The sequence below is a fragment of the Podarcis gaigeae genome, assembly GCF_964106915.1.
Source record: "Podarcis gaigeae genome assembly, chromosome: 7".
NCBI lineage: Eukaryota > Metazoa > Chordata > Lepidosauria > Squamata > Lacertidae > Podarcis > Podarcis gaigeae.
Genome location: NC_139683.1, coordinates 54,914,975 through 54,925,919, shown reverse-complemented (window position 1 = coordinate 54,925,919; position 10,945 = coordinate 54,914,975). Strand labels below are relative to the sequence as shown.

Below are 10,945 nucleotides of genomic sequence, written 5' to 3'. Positions count from 1 at the left end.
TTTGAACCTTAAAAAATCTTAATCTAAGAGTAGATGTAACCTAATTCTGAATCTCAAATGAGATAGAATCAGTTCTCTTCACTGTCCTTACCATAATTATTAAAAGAATGTGGATGAAGGTGGAGATTGGAACCTAAAGAACGCAGAGTATCTGACTTTAGGATACATATTTCTTTATCTAAACTATTTGAATATCCCCCCCATCCTTTTGATTAACCAAACAATATGATAAAATAATTAGGGCACTCTAACATGTAGCAATGAAAACATCTTTCCAACAAAACCATCAACCCAACAGAGATTCAATTCTTTATCAAATCTAGCACAGCTGATTAATTAACAAGCTAATCAGTATTTTTTATCAAAATTCCACAACACTGGAGAAGGAGAAGGGTGGGGAGTGGGAAAGCAGCATGAGAACTTCTAATGAAAATCACACAGTGTATCCTTAACATTGGCAAACAGCACCAATCCAAAACATCTGCAATGCCCTTGACACGTTAGCCTATTTTTCCCAGTAGAGTTCACCATGCAGCAACATTCACTCAGGTTGATAAGATGGCTAAAGCTATCCAAAGAAATTAGCAGAAGAAATGTTTGAGACTGCTTAGCTATTAAGATAATAGTAGCTAAAATCAGAATTATTAGCTTATTAAAATTAAAGATCCATATAAAGATAAACCATCCTTTTAATGATCAGAAAGGGGGAGGGAGGGAAACCTGCATTGATTTCTAGCTTCTGGTAATGAAAGCACAATTTTTAAAAAAGAAGAGTAAAGTATACAAAATGTGCTTATTGTTCATATATGTGGTAGACTTATTATAATAACTTCTAACCAAAGGGAAGATCTCCTTTTCATCACCTTAAGTGGCCATGTTAACCAATGTCACCTATCCTGTTCTGGGATGACCAGAAAAAGACAGAGGGAAACATTATATGGCATAAACATTATGTGGCATACCAGATCTCCATAATGAGAATCTAGCATGCAAAACCTCTACCCAGGTGGGTGCTGGTTGGAAACTCTGATCCTAGGTATGTTTTCTTGCAGAAACTAGATACAATATTTGATTAGAAGAGGAACATTCCATTCATTTTATAAGGAAATTTATGGTACATGCCTCATTAGACTTGACTATGCATTTGTCATAGTGACCTGGAAGCTGTCTGCGGACAAACACCGGCTCCCTCGGCCTATAGAGCAAGATGAGCGCCGCAACCTCAGAGTCATCCGTGACTGGACCTAACGATCAGGGGTACTTTTACCTTTACCTACCTAAACAGTAGATCTACTAGAGATATATAAGACATATATTTAATACATGACACTATTACTCCGGAGTCTATCAGTATTAATAGTTAGAACACATAGATCTGAAGGAAAATATTTTAAAAAACATGGTTATAGTACGTAATTTGGGTATAATATAGAGGTTGTTGCTTTTTTTTACGATTCATTGATTGTTGAGTGAATCTATGGTAATGAAAAGAGGTGCTTGTGGAGCTGGGATTTTTGAGAGGATGCTTGTGTTTGTAATGATTTCTCAACAAAGTTTCAGCTTAGTTTAAAAGTCCTCTGCCATCAAATAACAACAAAATAAGCAAATCTAAAAGCATTATAATTCATTTTTTCTAGAAAACTATTTGACTTGTAAAACTTGGTCAATTTTTTAAAAAAAATCAAAGAACAAAATTTAATAATTATTGTAAACGATCATATGGTAATAATTAAGCTAATACGTAATTAGCATGTTCTAACAACCATTGTAATAGTGACAAATGCTTTCATTCATTTTGCCCTGATCATTAAAGACTTTAAAGGCACTGATTTTGTTAACTGAGTCCCTTGACTATTCATCAGTGATGCAATTCAACCTATACTCTAGTGGCCTGTAATCAGCGCATTGCATATTATATGAAGGGGATTTTTATCATTGTCCTTAGGTATGCCACCTTTATGTCCTCTCTCCATCACACAGCAGGTAGAAGGATATAAATATCATGGTACCTCACAAATATGGATTGCACCAATCTTCACTTCCAAACAGCATGAAATAAAATAATATTTTTGCCCTGATGTGTTTATCATAATGATTGCTCAGATGTCTTCTTTTCTCATGGATGCTCTTAAACTGGTTTTTAAAGAATATTGGCAGCAGTATTCACTATTTTATTTTATCTCATTTTATTCAACTGTAAAGGCTTTTCACTTCTAAATCTAGTATAAGCCTCTATAACTCTGGCAGTTGGTAATAATAATAATATGGGGGTGGGGTTGATTTTATGCCTGATATTAGAGGTGCCATACCACCTTTTAAAAAATCATTGTAAAAGGAACTAGGTAAGAACAGATCTTTTATGTAGATGATGTGGCCAACAGCCATCAACAGCCATAGCTCTTAATGAAGTCACTTTGTCATTTCTTCTTTAGTTGTTCCTGCTATTATAACGCCCAAATTCCTATTGCTATCTTCAAGATCCTTGCAACAATAAACCATAGGGTTGTAATCACTAGACTTTACCCAAAAGAAGACCCACTGAAATTTGTTTTCAGAACTAACTTAGGTCCATTAATTTTAATGGAACTGGTCTGAGTACACTGAATACAACCCATAGAGCCAGCCCAAGATGTTTGCTGCTTAAGATGAAGCAGAATATGCTCATCATCTCCCTACCTCTGCCCAGGCAAGGTGCACAGTGCCCAAGGCCAGCCAAGTTATTTTGGTGCCTGAGGCAGAAAATCCCACATGCCTTTCCCCCTTTGCAATAGTGAAATACAACAGTAAATTAAATTACTAAAAAAATTCTCCTTTCTCATGACATCCCAGAATCTCTACCTATAGTGACTTCTTCTATCTGCTGGTAGGCCTGGTTCTGACAAAATACAGAGTGCAGTGAAAACAATTAGCATCCCCCAAATTAAACAAAATCTCTCATCAATTTACAAGGATATAAATTAATATTTTTAAATGATTACATTTATATCCTTTTCCGCCAAGGAGCTCAAGGTGACATGCATAGCTCTTCCCTTCCCCATTTTATCCTCAGAATAACCCTGTGAGGTACATTAGGCTGCGACTGGTTCAGGTTCACCCAATGAAGATGACCAAGAGGAGATTTGAAACCTGGTCTCCCTGCTCCAATACTATACCCACTCTGACTCATGTGGATTGATAAGCCATGGCTCCATGACACAGTACAGTATTAAGAACAGTCTTGCAGCATGATCTCATACCAGCTGATGTGCAGGGATTGCTATTCTAGGAGTGAGTACCATGGCCCTATCACTGGCAAAATGGATAGCTTATCCATTTTCAAGATGTTGGGATATAAGTAGTAATAATGAGAGATATTCAGCATTGAGCACTTCCCCCAACACCCTCCATAGTGAAACTGTATTGTAGAAGGGAATGTATTTTTATCTTGGGGCAGAGGCCTGGATACGTTACTGTCTAACTTTTGTCTATTATATTTGCCCTAGAGCTTTGGGGAATAACAACAATTAAGTACTGAGGCAGCTTTAGGAATTGTCCTTGAGCTGCAAGGGATGCAGGACATTATCATGGGAATGCAGGGTATTTTTGTGGCAAATAGCTATTAGGGAGATCAACTGACTGCCCCTTTTGCTACATGTCCTTTGTTTGAACAGGTGTCTGAGGCAAGTCTGGGTTAAAGATTTCAGGTTACCTCTCTTCACACTGCAGCATCTGAAGTAGCCTCTATGAATTGAGCTTTCCATCACTACCATAAAAGGCAAGTGGACACCAGTATTTTATTGGTGCAAACTGCTGTACTATGTAAAGCACGTGCAATTTGCTGAATTGAAAAATCCTTAGAATATAATCCTGGGATGTAGTAGCCATGATGCACCAATAGTAATATATATTCTATCGTGAACACTTTCCCCCCAAACCCTAAGCTCTAACTGAGAGCCCAAACCAGGTGTGGATGGATTCACAACCCCACTCATTTGAGGTATTGTCCATTCAGTGGACACTCTCATGAAAAAAAGACCAGGTCAAACATTTTTTTTAACTCATACTCTGAAAATAGCTATGGGGGGCATAAAGTATTCCAATGAATATTGAAGAGATGACTCAGTTTTGGGCAAGATTTTTAATGCTATTGATCAGAGAGGTTTTGAACAATATTTGTGACTGGTATCTTGCATGTTTATCTTTACCCGCCTCTCACCCAATATCCTCTGAGAGCAATTTATGATCCAGTCACTCCATGTCAATCCTCATTCAGAACCTCTGGCTGTTTTTTTTTTAATATAATGATCATAGTAGATTAGAAGTAATCAAAATATGTAAGAACTGTATCCTTAAAATACAGCAAGTATTATTTTTCAGGAGACTGCTTAATCTCTTCTTAATGATTAAATAAATAAAAAATCATCTGCTTTCCTTGATTACATATCTCTCCCGTCACATCGTATTCATTTCAAAGATTTAATATTCTGCCTTGTCTCTGTTTGCTGGGTTTTGTTCCCTAGGTCATAAATACACTTCTCTCTACTTTCCCGGCCCAAATAAGAGGCCATGATGTATTTTGAATTGGAAAATGATTTAAATATTAAGCAAAAGGTACAAAATCTCCTAATGATACAAAAATTATTGATGCTAAAGAGCTGATAAGTTTCTAAAGAACCTTGTTGAAAAATATGGTTTCTTTTAACTAGTCAATTTTGTTCTACACATTGACTTCCTCCATTCTTCCCAACTCTCTTCCTCATGGTCAGAACACCATGGTCAAAGATAGTCCCATTCTCCGCCCTATGCTGAAAATAAAGTCAACGGCTTGGACCCAGAGATCAACTCATGGTATGGGTGAAAAATAGCTTTTCTATCCCTCCCTCTCCCAGCAGCCTCCCAAAAAGGTTCTGCATGGGTTAAAGGACCCTGCTTATTGGGGTGAACTAGAAAGATCACAAACTCACCTCATTCAGCATGATCCCCTAATTCTTAAGGCACCCTTTATGGGTCTTGGGCGGCTGAAAGGGGGGTGAAGCAGGAAAGTCACCTTTTGCCCAATGCTTCTATGAGAGGATCACAAGATCCAGTTAGTTAAAACCAGGTCAAACATGCCAGCATTTGCATTCATTCAAATTACATGTCTTAATGTATTCTGAAAACCAAAACCATTCATAAAGATGTCTGCTCAAATTTAAGATGAACTGTAGCAGAGTTATGAAATGTTCCTTTTTATTATTATTCACTGAAAGAGATGCTAAGGATGTGGAGGGAGATCTGGTTTGGCATGGCAGCCAAGCCCATTCAGAGGATGGATTTCCCAAAAACTAAACTAAAACCAACCATCAAGGTACAAGCTAATACAGCAACTTTTATTATACGACCACAGAACTGGGAAGTAGATGATAGTAATTCCTGGGAGCTAGAGAAGCCCACAAAACACTTTCATGTTTACACTTCTAGCAGCAGCTCTTTGTGTCTCATAGGAAGCTGCACCCAGGATGTCCACCTTACAGAATAAACTGTTTGACAATCCTCAGTTTGAACAACTGTGTGGTCCAAGTCTGAGTTAAAGATAAAGAACCATGTGGACTCTCCCTCGTTGGAGGTTTTCAAACAGAGGCTGGATGGCCATCTGTCAAGGATTCTTTAGCTGTGATTCCTGCATTGCAGGTGGTTGGACTAGATGACCCTTGGAGTCCCTTCTAACTCTACAATTATATGATTCCAAATTAGTGCAAACAAATTTTATGTACATAGGTGTTCTATTTTGCCCTCTTTTTCGGTGATACGTTTTTCTTTTCCCAATAGATTTTATTAAAGTTTGAAAAAAGATATACAAAGATCAATATCCAATATCCTTTTAGAATATCAAAGATAAAGAAACTAATCTAAATAAAAGCACAAACAAAAAGAAAAAGAAAAAAGAGGGTGGAAGAAAAGAACTTCCGATTCTTAATCAGTCAGCTATATATAGAAAATAATTCAAAACATCCACTCCAAGGTAACACTCAAATATTCTACTTTCTATAAATTACCATTTTCTTCAATCCTCAAACCCTGAGATAACAGGTTCATTTTCTTTTTCACACAAAAAGTCCACAAAGTGTTTCCAATCCTTAGAAAATATCAACAATGATTTTTCTCCACTTAAACACGTTAACTTCGCCATCTCAGCTAAGTCCAATAATTTTAACGACCATTTTCTCTTTTTGGGTAAAGCATTAAGTGGCCACCTAGTTGCACTAGAGGACCATTACCTTTGAATTGTCTTTTGAAGGGTCACAGGAGGCTACCACCAGGAGGAAGCTGACATACCCCCATGTGCATTTGGCATCTTGGAGCATGGCTAATATGGATGCAGCAGCATTACATAGAGTGGCTTTCATCCAAAGAGTCTGATTTGTCAGGCAGCTATTGCATACAAATAGTATGAAGTCACATTACGAATGAATTTATGTGTATTTGATTGAATGAGGCATATAACCTGAAACATCCATAATCGCAATCAGCACAAAGACACAGGCAGCAAACTAAATTTCCTGACCTTTCACTTGTGCATTTGTGCATACTGAAATCAGATCTCACACATTCACACTTCAAAAACTGCTACTGGCTATTTTACCAATTGGCAGGCCAATCCTGTTGGCCTTTCTGACTATTTCTCCAATACTTTGCTGTCAATATCAACTATATCTGCAGTCCAAAGCGCAGTACTTGGGAAATTTTACATTTTGATTGCAATAAATGTTTTTTTGTGTGTGATTATATTGTTTTTGCAACAGTTATGGTACAGAAAGCAGATGTGTCATTGCCAAAAAGAATGTTGTGACTCAGAATCAAACTTGTAGGCTTATAATCATTTGTCTAATTCTAGAATCTATCATCAAAACCAGGTATCTCCTGCTCTTTAAACCACAAAATACGCGTATTTTTAAAGCGTTAGCATGAACTTCACATCTTTAGTTAAAAGTAGTTAAACAATGCTGATATCTTGATAGACTCATGTTTTGTCAATAACACTGCATTGTTAGCTGTCATTAGTTTCATGTGGCATCTGTCTGTCTTTTAAGTAACTCTCTAATGAAAAATTAGCACTTCATAACACACACACAAAATCCTTGAGAAGATCCCACATGGCCCAGAAGATATGACAGAACTCTATTCTGTTGAATAGAGCAGTGTTTCCCAACCTTGTGCCTCCAGATGTTTTTGGCCTACAACTCCCATCATCCCTAGCTAGCAAGACCAGTGGTCAGGGATGATGGGAGTTGTAGGTCAAAAACATCTGGAGGCACAAGGTTGGGAAACACTGGAATAGAGTGATGTTTGTATATTTATTAACTTCTTCATTTTACAGCTGTGCCTGTAGCTGACTATTGACACACTTGGTTTAGGGTTTCCAGGGTACTTATATATCGTGAAAATTGTATGGAAGATGCCCATAGAATGTGTAAGATGGTGAGATGGGATTATATTATACCATTCCAGAAAGCAGTTCACTAGCTGCTGGTGAGCACCTGGACTGGGCCCAATTAGCATTTAAAACCCTAGTAAGCTTTGAACCCAAGTGTGCGAAGGAGTACTTTGCCCAGCAGCCCAATTAAAGTTTTGTGATCTTCAGGGTAGACCCTGCTTGTAAGGGTAGACCCTTGGGTAATATGGTCTGGGTGTCACAACAAGAAACAGGATCTTCTCACCAGTGACACCACCAGGTGCTAATGAACTCCATTCCCGCAGAGATCAGATTGTGCCCCACACTATATGTTCATTCAGAACACAATTTAAAACCAGTTTTTCTTGTTCCAGGAAGGCTTTGGAGTAAAACAGAAGAGGCACTATTTTTATAACGTAGTTTTGATGATGATGATGATGATGATTATTATTATTATTATTATTTCTGTTTTTCATTGTGGTTCTGCTTTTGTTTTTAATGTTGTATTTTTCTATTATTATCAGCCACCCTGGGCTCTCATAAGGTAAAGGGTGGGGCATCAGAAAATAACAAAAACAAATTCAAGTTATAACTGAACTGGGTGATGACAAATGGCAGCTTCTGCCAGATTGCTGTGTTGCACATCTATAGTTTGTTTTGTCTTCTGATTCAGCAATGGATTTAAAAGGTAGAAGAAAATCTCTAAGTTGCTTCTTGGTCATCCTATTATGGTTTAAAGGAAGGGAAAGCAGTTGGGTTTTTTTACACGCTTCCTTTGTATTTCATGAAGACTTTAAAAATAGGGAAACGTTTTCCAAAGACTTTTTACAATTCCCGCTCACCCCCTCCTAACAGGTAGGTGGAGTTTGCGACCCCATGAGGGGCTTACCTGGCCAGGTGCCACCCACCTGGTAAGCGGGTGTCTTTGGCTCGCCCCTGCCTGGCAGGCCAATGGGCTGCCAGCAGGGGTATGGCCTGGGACAGGTACAGGGGCCGATCCTTCGGCCAATGCTCATTCTTCTTCCTTCTTTTCTTTACTTCAACTTCCATACAGAGGTAAACACCCAAAGACCAAAGTGAGTACTTATCAATCCAGCCACCAAACATTCAATATTAGTCGAAACAAAATAAAAAAATTCCTTCCAGTAGCATCTTAGAGACAAACTAAGTTTGTTATTGGTATGAGCTTTCGTGTGCATGCACACTTCTTCAGATACACTGAAACAGAAGTCACCAGACTCTCATATATAGTATTACTCAGAAGGGTGGTGGGCATCGGTGATTGGCTGATAGGTGTGGTAAACCTGTTGACGGCTGTTAATGACTGAAATTGGTCTTACAGGAAAAAGCAAGGGGTGAGATGGCTAAAAATAGCTTTATCATGTATAATGAGATAAGAATCCATTGTCTCTATTCAGACAAGGTTTCTCCATAGTTTTAAGTTTGGTGATAAGTTGCAATTCAGCAACTTCTCTTTCCAGTCTATTTCTGAAATTCTTTTGTAATATGACAGCTATTTTGAGATCTTGTATAGAATGTCCTGGGAGATTGAAGTGTTCTCCTACTGGTTTCTCTGTCTTGTGATTCCTGATGTCATAAATCACAAGACAGATTTCTGACATCAGTTACTACCTGTAACTATTCAATATTAGGGCAGCCATGACAGTAGCACATGCACATGGCTGTCCTCTTCAGCCACAGAAGATCTCACTGAAAAAGGTCAGGAGTCCTACAGATGCATTCAAAACTTGCACAGTTAGAATCATTTGAGTGGAAAAAAGGGCCAGCATAACCACCATCTGCAGACCATTCTGCACTATCCAGGTTCTAAACTGCATAAGAAGCCTGTCAGTGTAGAGCAGTTGTCTGCTCAAGACATTTCCTCAACATGTATGTGGAAGGTGTCAGAGCTGGTGACTAGATGGAGTGAGTACGGGGAACAGCACAGCCCTACTTTTCCCCTAATGTGATATGAATTGTGTGAGGTATGAATGTCTGTATAGGGCCTATTGTGAGAGAGGAATGAGGGGATTAAATAAAACAAGCACAGCTATGTCTTACTCTGTATTATCCAAGCTTAGACCTATGGGACTCTGGATGTAAAGGAATATCTTACCACCATTTTGTAGAATTCCAGCTACAGTTACAAATATGAGGTATCTGGCAAACGCCAGTATTTGGTAACCACAATGGCTTCAGTAAAACTAACCACACATTTAAAAGTAGGAATTCATGAACACTGGAATCCAGAAAAAGGGGGAAACAACTCACATAGTAACAGCTATAATATTTCTGGCTCCTATATAAATACATCATGAACAGTACTTTGAGGCAAACTGTTAACTGCTAACTCTGAAACTTCTCTAAGAGGTCTTAGAAATCTCCACAGTGATACTAAACTTACATTAAAATGATCTAGAAAAATATAGCCTCAATGTTTTGTTTCCAAAGAATTTTTATAAAGCTCACATTTCAGAAGGAGGCAAAGGGACAGAACATCTAACACAGTTCTATGTGAAAATAAATTTCTGACATATAATGTTAGTGCTAAAAGACATTTAACTCTTGAAACCCAACATCAACCATATTTTCTTTTTCTTTAAAACTTAGGAAAGCAAGCTCAGTTTGATTGGGGTAATTTTTCCTCAGATAAGATCAGCTGACAGAACCACAGGGATAAAAGCATTTTCCCAACTCATTTTATTTGTGTATTTATTTTTAAAGACATTTTTATCTGTATAGAAGTAGTCTTGGGGGTCACTGTATAGAACAGATACTTGAACCTCTCTCTTCAATGGACCTGTAAGAATCACGCAAAACATTTCCTGCAATATCCTTTTTAAAAGAATACCTGAACTCAATTTTCATGTCCAGAACTGCACCAAAGACACCAGTAACATCCCTCAGCAGAAAGCAAATTTAGGCTGCAATCCTGTATCTACTCAAAAGTATTTCCTAATGGGGCTTCCTTTCAGTTAAGTGGGATAAGGGCTGCAGTCTTAGATAAACTGTTCCACTACCACACACACAAATGTGTCCTTGTGTGCCATCCAGAATGTGCAAACCACCTTTCCAATGCTCAGTTGGGCCCCCCTACCATCAGTATCTTCATCTTTTCTGAGCTTCAGTTTATATACTCCCATCCTAAACATCACTGCATCCAAGCATTAATAAGTCTTGTATTAAGGATCTGACCCACACTTGTTATTTCTTAGAACATGCTACACCTGAGTTTACAAGTACTGGCTACTTGTCTTTCTCGTCTCCTTCACATGGTTCAACATAGGACGACTGGCTTAAATTATAGATTGAAAATTAAATTTAGTATGTTCTAATTTAACTGTATACTTTCTATTCAGTGCTTATGGTTTCCAAACTGTGACAATGACAATGTGCATCAATGGTTCGTTTTGCAAACCAGATTGTCCTCCTTCAAATTGCTCCTTGAAAGTTTATTGTGATGCCTATAAAAAAATCCTAATGATAGCCAGGCAGCTGGCATGTCAAATCCACAGCCTATTATGTTAAACAGTA

The 10,945-nt window shown here is 38.0% G+C and overlaps 1 protein-coding gene and 1 long non-coding RNA gene across 2 annotated transcripts in view; one reads left to right on the top strand and one right to left on the bottom strand.

Moving 5' to 3' along the window:
* Positions 1-10,945, bottom strand: part of ZNF407 (zinc finger protein 407) — a 331,124-nt gene that overhangs the window by 59,746 nt on the left and 260,433 nt on the right. The window lies entirely within an intron of this gene.
* The window catches only part of LOC310848275, a 35,091-nt gene continuing 28,729 nt past the window's right edge, over positions 4,584-10,945 (top strand). Inside the window, exon 1 of the long non-coding RNA XR_014566262.1 lies at positions 4,584-4,827. This is a non-coding gene — a long non-coding RNA (uncharacterized lncRNA). The remainder of the gene's footprint in view (positions 4,828-10,945) is intronic.